At 36.0% G+C, this 8,844-nt stretch overlaps 1 long non-coding RNA gene across 2 annotated transcripts; it reads left to right on the top strand.

Annotated features, from left to right (window-relative positions):
• Window positions 1–848: 848 nt before the first annotated feature.
• Window positions 849–2,137, top strand: LOC147515245 (uncharacterized). Of its 2 annotated transcripts, none has more exons than XR_015213401.1 (2): window positions 849–1,091; window positions 1,707–2,137. It is a non-coding gene; the product is annotated as an uncharacterized LOC147515245 (long non-coding RNA). The 2 variants fall into 2 exon arrangements; XR_015213400.1 differs by lacking the exon at window positions 849–1,091 and adding an exon at window positions 1,102–1,633.
• The last annotated feature ends 6,707 nt before the right edge of the window (window positions 2,138–8,844 follow it).

Genomic DNA, 8,844 nt, shown 5'->3' on the forward strand with positions numbered 1-8,844 from the left:
GGTTCAAGAGGAGTGTGAGATAAGAGTATCACTCTAGACAAACCGTATATATATATATATATATATATATATATATATATATATATAAGTTTCATCATCTTTTTTCTTTTTCTTTTAATGTTGGCTCCCCTGATTTAAGCTTAGTTACATTGACACGCACACGTGTATCCGTATGTATACGACATAGATTATTTTAAAATATTGCGTGTCAATGTAACATAACATAGGATAAGTCAAGATGGTGAACAGTTCAGTGGACTTTTACTAACAGTTACTAAAAGAGTGCATTGCTTAGCTGTGCTCTAATATGACGATATTTAATTATTTTCGAGCATATATTTGGTTTTGTTACTCAGTAAATGACATTGGTCCTTGGTCAGCATACTGCGGTTTGTCTAATGAAAATTGCTGCTGTGCTTTGAACTAATTATTACTATTATTTCTCTTTAATGCTACTCTACATCAAACCATTATATTTTGCACTGCCTTCACTATCACCATACCATGATCTAGACTAGTATTAATAACAAAAACTAAGTGATGCCCTAATGAAGGAGCATTCCCGCTTACCCAGATACCCTCATTTTAATTGAAGAGTATTTTGTTTTTATGTATACCTCTCTTACCTTATTTTGGCATTTCCTTACTAGTCATATATTTTGTTTGAGTGGCTATCCAGTTTATTTCCCTCCATCACAAGCTACAAGCTAGGCCTTAGAGTCTGAGTCTAATTATTATATTTTGATTTTTGATTTTGATTTGTGTAATGTGAAACGGGGACTTTATCCGCTGTCCTTCCATCCCATTATTTTTCATTTTTTTGTCTCTGGCATTGTATTTAACTTGAATTATTTTCTTACATTTTTGGCTTCGTGATTCTAATTAGGTTTTAATGCTTGCAGGGCCCAAATGCTGGAAAGTTTAGTGGAGTTGCCAGGCCAGCAGTTAATTTGACTGCATGGAGACAAAGTCACAGCTGTCAAGCTTGCTGAGCACGTTGTGGACTACATCCATAAAGATGGACTGCAGTTGAGCAGGAAAATACCTTGAGAGAACCAGACACATCTAAATGTGATCTAGAAGAACTTCAGGTACACAGTGTTTCTGTCAAATTGTTGAATGCACTTGGAAGCATGCACACCTCTCCAGCTCTCCTAGGCCAGAGTATCAGTGCCCGACACGTATAGAACATTGACACTCCGACTCGCATTTTAAGTGTAGTAGATTGTTATTGCTTAAAAAAATCCAAACACATTGACACATGACACTCTGCCTATTGGTTTGATCATTCAGCTCTCCTTTCCCAGATTTAACACCCCAAAACCTTTTTCTTTTTCTTTTCGTTTTCGTTTTCTTGTTTAATTAATTTTTTTTCTCTTTGGTTTTACTTTACACGTTAATTCACTTAATTAATTCTACTGGGTGATTTAAAGCTGAAATTACTACTAGAGAAAAAAGAAAAATTGAATCTACAATTTTTCTAGCTGGGTATATATTTTTTTGTTTTGTATTTCTTTTTCTTTAGTGTTTATTTAGATTTCAGGTTGATTTAGTTTCAGGAAATGAATTAAAGTTTGGTTTTGGTGTTGGGTTAGTAAAAGCTTTGACCTTTGGTTAATCTCTCCTCACGTTGGTTAGTTCTCTTTGAGGATAAATTTAATTAATCGACTGTTTGGCATCTAATTCTTACATCTATGGTTTTTTAGGTCATTTAACCTGGTTGACTAGCTGTTCATCGATGGCCATGCCTTAAGAGGTATGTAAAAGAAAGGGAGAACGAAGTGAAGGCAGTTGCAAATATGCACAAGCGGAAAGCTGAGATTGCTAGGCAGTCAGATGCCCCTATTGGCTTATCTGGATAGTGGAAACTCATTGAAACGTTTACTGAACATTCGACTCAAATCTGTCATGGTCTTCAATTTTTCTAGTTAGTTTTATTGGATAGATAGGTTTGAAGTTATTGAAAGGTTAAGCTATTGTGTATGTGGGTGGTTGGAACTTGGAAGTCTGTGGGTTGAATAGAAAGCTATTGTGCATATAGTTTTTCTGTCAATAAGATTCATTTGTATGAACATTAAGGTGGAGGAAGTTTTTATGCTTGAAGTGGTTCACCTATGAACTGTCATTTAGTTTCCTTTGGGTTCGAGTTCACTAGCACTTTACTAGGGAGTGTTGTGGCACATAGATTAATTAATCTTTTTACAAGAGGCGTTGTCTAGATATGAATATTGTTAGAATAGTTGTATGAACACAAAGAACTAAAAGTAGAAGCGAAGGAACGATGAGCAATAAAGAAACAAGGACGCTGATGAATCGGGAATAACCAAGGCGCGGATTAGTTTGTCCTTAAGGAAAGATTTAGCCCTTCCAATGGTGCGAAAAGGCAACGGTGGCGTCTTCCTCACAGGATTCAATGGTTAAAGAGGCGACTTTGCACTAGAACGGACTACCCTCTAGAAACGAATATAACTCTCTCGGGCGGGCCGGTAAGAAGAGAAGAAGAAAAGAACTGGTTTGAGTTTTCGTTTCTCCGAGTTGAGTTTCGATCAAGTCCATTTTTTCTATAGACTCACAAGTCCTATTTATAGAGGTTAGGAGAAAGAGAGACCAACTCCTAATAGAACACCTGAAACTTGTTTGCTTTCAAGAAAAAGGCAAAACAAGTTTAAGGCTATTGGTCAAACCACTACCCACAACAAGAAGCCCAAGCCGGGGCCCGAACCCTACCCGATGTGGTGGATAACCAATGTGGGACTATCTACTATGCACTAAAGTGGAGAGAACACATATGGTTCATCTCCTCCACTTTGCACACACTCACAAGTATTTCAAATACACTTAGAGATTCCAACAATCCCCACTATTTCAAAATATTAATAGTCCCCACTATTTTGGAATAGGATATTACAAAAGAAATGGGTTAACGAAAAATGCCGAGAGAATCGAAAAAACAATGCATAAGATAATCGGGTGCTTTTCGGGCTTGAACCAGTCATAGGGTAACATGTCTTATAATACGTGAAAGTGGTGGATTAAAAATCTTTGAACCAACATTCCCTTGTAGTAAAATAGAGGACATGCACCCACATTGCTCTTTCATTATATGCCTGTTCTGCGATGTTGCGCTTTTTGGCCCTTGCGCTGCCTGTGTTATGTGAATGCTCTAGAGTACTTGCCTGAATACTCATAAGAACCGACCCAGTTCTACATTCACGTAGGTGGATATCCATCAAGTGTACATAGCAGTTAAAATACACTATCTCATAAAAATAATGGACTATGGATTCCATTAAGAGTAAAATAACTCATCCTTTTCTCATTGCTATTCAAGTTATACAAAGTATATACAATAATGCTATCTAGTCAGGGGGGGACGCCTCAAAGAAAGACAATAGCATACCCGGGCGGCGAGGTGACTTGTTTTTCCCTTTGAACCTACTTCATGGGATCTCCAATCACATAGGTGGGGTTGCGTTGTCGCCGATTAAGCCCTCTATCTAAGGCAAAAGTCCCATCCCCTCGACGATAACCACTTGCCTCCAAAGAAGTGGTGCGGTTAGACATGTGGCCAAACTAAGTCCAACCTAACATAATCTCTAGCATTTGCTTGATTAAGTTATATCTCAACTTACATGTATTCTTTTCCCATTGCACATAAGTTAACATGTCTTAGCTATTGCAATGAGGCGGTGCAAAGCATATACACATCGAGGCATTTTAGAGCCAATGGGAAGATTTGCCAAGAGGTTGCTAACCCACTCAAAGATCATCACATGCCTTTTCTAAGGCGATTAGCTGGATGATATCCAAGACACTCAATTTCCACCAAAGGTAAACACATAAACATTATTGGATCCGGTTTATAACATATTACCCTTCTAACAATGATGGAAATCTACTAAATATCATCCATAATCAATGGCTCTGCTATAGTACTTGGATAATCTGACAATATACATCAAAGTTCCTTATAAGGACACAATGGGTTATCAGCTCAGTATGCCATTAATGTAGGCAATGTCATGTCTCACATACATTATCCATCAAGTACAATTGGCTACCAATGATATTGACTTATTTAGTATGAGAAAACACAATGAGATTATTTTTCATAAGATGGATATTTGCCACAAAAGGTGTTAACACATGCTTACTATCATAATATCCATACTTTTCAATGAAAAATATTTCTACTAAGTGCTATAACAATATAATGAGACCAACATGAGTTTTAATTCCTATATTCACCAGTCATTCAATTCTGTAGTGCCCGAAATTCCCCTATACCATCCGGCCGGTCCGGTTTAAGGATGCTGTAAGTGCTTTCAACCATATTCAAACGCCAACATCTTGACAACCTGAATATAGCAGTTACAGAAATGAGTTTAACAACATAATAAACTATCATTTTCAATGACGGTTTATGATGTGTTTCAAATAGGAATTTCTCTGTCTCATACACATTCTCAATGCTAGCACTCATGATATTAAATCATCTAAACAAAGAGAGATTAACACATATGTCTTGCTTTTGCTCTAAAGAAAATACACATTTTTATCAACAACGGTGCTTTGACATCCATATGACACTAATATGTTGTTGAATTGCTCATGCCATTTATAGGCTTGAATCAACTCATACAAAGATTTAACTAAATTGTATACCTCAAATTTCATCACCGGTACTACTTGGTATTGTAGTTCCAAGACAACTACTCAACTAGAGTCTTTAGAATTTCGTAGAAGAAATTCTAGTTATATGAGCAAGGTTTCAAAATAGTATAAATCTTGTCTCGATTGAAACCCCTTGGCTATTATTATTAGCATTGTATGTTGCAATACAACTATCACGTTTTAGTTTTCTTTTTGAAGATCCAATTCAACCTATAGATCCCCCAATAAATCAAGAGTCCGGTTTAGAGGAGTTGTATCCTTCAAAAAGGACACTTCTCATGTATTGCACAACTTCCTTATAGGTTAATGAATCTTCCTCAAGAAACATATAAACATCATCACCGTGAATGGTGGAAATACTCATTGATAGTCTTCCAAATTTCTTGTGCAGAAATAATGGGATTATCTTATGCAGTTCATTATGAACATTCAACCACTCTATGCCAATTTCTCAGAAAGCACAACCTCAAATAAAATTAGCATATAAGACATTCAATAATAGTGTGGTATCTACAAAATTGTTATCACTCATGACAACTGAAAACAAACATCACTATTATGAGTTTCACCAATGAATATCTACTAGATAATTCTAGGTCTCAAAAAGACTTCTTTTAGATTCATTCACAATAGCCTTGGCAAGACACCCCCCACATTTTGAAACATTTTTGGATAGGCCCAAGACCTTTCCATACTTTATAGTTCAGTGTCTTTCCAATTATCTTGTGAGATGAACTATGGTAAAACAGTGTTATGCATATGGGTCACCACCCCCCACAGTTCAATAGTTACTCAACCTAATCAAACTTACATGCAAAACACATTATACCGCTACAAACACTAAAAGAAACAACAACAATAAAATGCACTCTTATGACAAGAATGTATTTTACTCAAGTCTATGATTCTGGATCATATAAACATAGTCATATTATGTTCATGTTATCTATATGAAAGGAAATCCACAAAAGATTCTAATGAATCTTAAAGAATAGAAGAATCAGATGAAAAGGGTTTTACCCGAGATAATATCATTATCATCCTTCTTTTCATCATTCAACATTCCAACTATCATAGGGAGACAATCCACGCACTTGTACATCACCTTAGCTATTTATCCATAGTCATAGGAGGATAATGCCTAATAAGACAATCCACAAGCGTTACATCTCTTTGTCTAAAATAGTCACTGGAGGATATTGTCTAAGAAGACAATCCATAACCTTACATCTCCTTGACTAAATTAGGTTTAGGAGGATATGATTGTTTCCCATATTGTTTCCTCTCGTAGACAACGATACTCATTACTTAATAATATATGACATGGTTAAACTTCATGTCAATGTTAAATAATGCATTCATGCCAAACATGGTAAATATCATATCATAGGTTCAGGAAAAGTAAACTTTAACTGTACCCCTCACAACAAAAAGTATACGATATTTAAGCAAATCTAGCCACTGAATATGCAAAACAACTGAGGACTTCACCTCCTCTTTTTACATGAGCTCAAGCAAGATAGGATACCCTATTAACAAGACCTCAAGTACTACCACAACATCTAATGGCTCAACCCATTAATGTCTTCAACTAGAAAATTTTACCAATAAACTATTATCAAGTTTAAATTAAATCCATCCACGATGATTAATATCCAAAACTAGCATGCTACACAACTTTAACATATGCTATATTGGATATATGCTACAAGTTACTTCATCTAACATGTATTTTCACAACAGTACAATTATACCCATCGTCTAACAACACGTTCACTCAATAAAGGTAAGCAATTTATGCATTGAATACATTATAATTACTATCTAAGATTTGAGTGTGGTTGATATTAAATATCTTAAGGTCACTCTTAGACCATCTACATACATCTACATATGTACCAAGAAAATAATATCAAACTACTTCTAGTCAAACCAATTAATTCCTCGATAAAAACGATAATTATAATTTGTTGACTAGGTTATTAAAGAAGTTTAAGCTTAGGGATTTCCCTCCTAAGAAAAACTAGCATGCAACTCAAGGCAAGAATATTACCATATAATCAAACCAAAAGAATTGCAATGAGTGAAAGAATACGATACCTAACCGATTGAAAAATCGGATTACCATATTTTCCTCCTTCTAGAAAAAAACAGTTCAAAAGAACTGTAATTCTGAACCAGCTCAGGACGAATTGGGTATCAAGCCTTATACCACTGGAAAGCTCTTTGAATCAGCTATCCAACACAAGAAGCGGATTGCAAAACCGAGCTCTGAGCTGAAAGTTATAGCAGTTTCCGTAACGAGTGACGCAGCTGTCAAAAAGACGAACTTTGACGTTTTTCTTGATAGAAATCTCATATTTGACTCCCACAAACGTAGGAGAAAAGTCTACAACCATATAGGGTTTGATAAACCACAAAAGATCAATAAATATTCAATCTTTAATTGGTTTCCCTATCAAAAACGAAATTATTAGAAAATTTCTAAAGTCATAACCCAATAACACAAACAATAACTCAAAGTAAAAGACTTATCTTTTGATTGTCGTATTAAAGCACTCTCCTTTGTTCTACTACAAAACTCTTTCCTTAAGATTGTTAGAATAGTTGTATGAACACAAGAACTAAAAGTAGAAATGACGAATGAAAGAGCGAAGCAATAAAGAAACAAGGACAAGAATGAATCGGAATAACCAAGGCGGATTAGTCGTCTTAAGGAAAGATTTCGCCCTTCCAATGGTGCGAAAGGCAACAAGCATGCGTCTTCCTCACAGGATTCAATGGGTTAACAAGATGGCGACTTTGCACTAGAACGGACTACCCCTAGAACAAAGAATATAACTCTCGGGCGGCCGACAAGAAGAAGAGAAGAAGAAAAGAACCTGGGTTTGAGTTTTTTTCTTCTCCGAGTTGAGTTCGATCAAGTCTGTTTTTCTATAGACTCACAAATCCTATTTATAGAGGTTAGGAGAAAGAGAGACCAACTCCTAATAGAACACCAAACTTGTCGCCAAGAAAAAGGCAAAACAAGTTTAGGCTATTGGTCAAACCACTACCCACAACAGTAAGCCCAAGCCCAGGCCTGAACCCTACCCGATGTGGTGGATAACCAATGTGGGACTATCTACTATGCACTAAAGTGGAGAGAACACATATGGTTCATCTCCTCCACTTTGCACACACTCACAAGTATTTCGAAATACACTTAGAGATTCCAACAAATATTTGGTTGTATCACTTACATTATCTTTCTTTAATTTATTCTTCCCATGGTCTATCAATATGAAATCTCAGTGTTATGTTTTATACTTCCAAGTCCCAGGAAGTTTATCCTTTGTAATGCCAAGATATACTCTAATGCGCTTAATATCTATTGACCTGTTGGTCTAATAATATGAAACATGGTTGAGTATGATCTTGATTGTTCTCTCTTGATATTCATTATGGCTCGAGCTATTTTATAAGAATGGTATCAACTAGGATACATACTGATATAGTAACTGGCTAGCACCTTGCTTTTGTATATATTGAAGAGACATGACCTGTTGGAGATCAAGAAAATGGTTCTGCCCGTCTAAATTAAAGTGGGGGTGGGGGTGGGGGTGGGGGTGGGGGTGGGATTCATGTTCAACAATTCCTAGGTTCAATCATAATGGGAGATCCAATGGAATTGGCAGTGGTATATGCCTATATTTATACAAAAAGGCCTACGGGTGGGTTAGTGATTTCTTAAAAGTTTCAATTCTTGTAAGTAGATGATACTATCACACATCTCCTCGGCCTTAATGTTGTTAGTATTTGGCTGGGTGTACTTACTGGAAGCTAGATGGCCTTGTGATAAAATCTGAATGAATATATGAAATATTTTGAAACTTTAGTGCCTTGCTTTTTGATTGATCTATATTTCTGTTTTTTCTTTCAATAGTTATTTGCTTGTGATAGCTTATGTACAACAGTAGAAGGTGATAACTGATAAGTGCTATGGAGCAGAAGCCCATGTTTATTCTGGCGCCCTGATCTTTGTTTCATAATAAAATCTTTGTTCAATCCTAATTAACATGGGCCCAGATCTTTGTTGAGATCATGGACCAAAATATCACCGATATATCCGATATATTGCCGATATATATCGGTATTTTAGTACACCAATATCGATATTTCCGACATATA

Source organism: Coptis chinensis, chromosome 2 (assembly GCF_015680905.1).
Source record: "Coptis chinensis isolate HL-2020 chromosome 2, ASM1568090v1, whole genome shotgun sequence".
Classification (NCBI taxonomy): domain Eukaryota; kingdom Viridiplantae; phylum Streptophyta; class Magnoliopsida; order Ranunculales; family Ranunculaceae; genus Coptis; species Coptis chinensis.